We start from the raw sequence: 2,340 nt of genomic DNA on the forward strand, positions 1-2,340 counted from the left end.
CGAATTAAATATTAATCATCCGCTATTTTTGCGCAGTCCTGTTTTGCGCCCCGCACTGCTTCAAAAAATGCCTGGCTACGCCAACTGCTACCTGCAATACGTCTACAATATTTCACTCTTCCATACTACTGTTCATCTTCACTCAAACTACAGTATTCAAAATATCCCTCCAAAACTATTCCCATTGCTAGATAAATTATATCAAAGTCATAATAAAGTTCATAATTATAGAACACATACAACTGTCACAATTCAATGCAAACCAACCCTTTGATATTATCAAGGCAAACGTGCACAATAACAGAGCACAATCCTACATCTCATTCTACACAACTAGTCTAATTCACTCTATAATAACTAACGCACGAACACACAATAGCCGCCGGAAAATCGTACACGCACACTCCAGCTGCACGCACGACTAACAACTACGCATTCTCATCACTGCCCCCGAAGCTAACAGTAAACCGCTGAATTAAGTGATGTAAACCAGCCAACTTCTACTTCGATCAAGTATATCTCTGAAGCAATAACACTGAGCATGCGAACATTTTATTAACATTGTGTATTGCACCGCACTCAAAATCCCTAGCCAAGGGTCGAGAACCAAAAACACACGACTAACTAGCACACAACTCTTCGAATATCGAGCATCCGAGTTGCCGCAACAAAACACCATCATAGTTTATGGCACATTTTGCTGTTAGTAGTGTTACGCGCTACAACCCTCCGTACAGTAACGAAAGAGCATGAACGTGGCGATCATAATGGTACATGTTATTCTTGAAGTTATGCACCTTGCAAACAATTTTCCAGAAAACTTAAAATCTCTGCCAATAAGACCATAGATCGTAACGTACACAGCGAGCGCATAAACCACGCACAAACGCACGAAATCACGAACGCACGCACCACGCACACCACATCATGAATCACGCATGCGACGAAACGGCACGCCGCGGCACACAACGCATTGCACCCACGCATAACCGCCGCGCGAGCGTGTTAGTGTGTGTGTCAGTCTGTGCCTGTGGTGGATGTGTGTGTTGTTGTGTGATGTTTCGGCGGGTGCGTGTGGGTGTGTGTATGCTGTGTTGTGTTGTGTGTGTGTGTGTGTGTGTGTGGGTGTGTGTGTGTGTTTGGTTTGTGTGTGTGTGTTGTGTGTGGTGTTTGTCACGTCGGCCTAATAATTTGATAAAATATGTCTGCTATGCATCAACCGATTGGTTTCAGTGTGATATTTTGATGACGTGTTCCAATACGCTTTAAACGTACGGAAACATAAGTGCCTGTTATCATAGACGGTAAGAGACAACGTGTTATTGCTGTTTGTTATTATTAATGTTTACGATTTGTCATATTATATGTACACTGACTGTTATTTAAATCATTAAAATGTAATACGAATATGTCATGGCCTGATTCATAATGAATCATGTGATAAACTACTGTGATAGCAAGTAATAATCAACGTGTCAGCTTCGTTGACGTGTACGCAGTTAGACTGACCAGCCCAGTTATTGTTAAAACAGTAACATTGGCAATGCGAAAAGATAACACCAGGGTTTGGTGGCATATCATTCGACGGCTTTGCAAGTGACGATTCAGTGCTCGCCTGCGTTCGCCAGACAGGCTCTTCTAGTACATTTAGTAAGGAAGTGTGAAGAGGAATTTTTTGAAGGGTGAATAGTTCTCGTACTAATGGTTTTCACTGATGCGTTTGACGTTTAGCACTACCACTGTGGGGGCGCGTCATTGCTGAACTATATACTAGCTTGTAGTCTGTCATTGGGATGCTGGGAAACTGGCCTGCGATCGGCATTGGGAGGCAGTTTAACTGTCTAGTTGTTTTAGTATTGGATTCCATATCTGTGTGTACCTATATGTCGACCCGAACGAGACTTCTATCAGGGTTCGTTGCATGCATGACCGTGTACCATTGAAGATTCGACAGTCGATTAGATTAGAGTATTTAGATCGATTAGAGTCTCTACTTGTGTCAGGATCTGTTACATGATCTCTACATTTGTATTGTATGGTCATCTCTGTACTTCTGCTGAGGTATATCATGACAATAAACTCTCCGTCCCTGATAGAAATCATTACCATACTGCACTGTTGATCTGTCATCTATACTCCAACGGTTAAAACCAGACGCGGAGTTCTCTCTAATATAGCGATCATTCCTCTACCGCTTTACCTATACCTTAGTCGTGTCCCGTAGTCGCTTCTCCCCAGGCATACACATAATTCAATCACGGTCAAACGATGGATTAACCGCTATATACGATCATGCGACGAAGATGGCCACGAGAGGGAGACACGCTACATACCTCGCGT

This window comes from Priapulus caudatus, unplaced genomic scaffold (assembly GCF_000485595.1).
Source record: "Priapulus caudatus unplaced genomic scaffold, Priapulus_caudatus-5.0.1 Scaffold961, whole genome shotgun sequence".
In the NCBI taxonomy this organism is placed as follows: domain Eukaryota; kingdom Metazoa; phylum Priapulida; class Priapulimorpha; order Priapulimorphida; family Priapulidae; genus Priapulus; species Priapulus caudatus.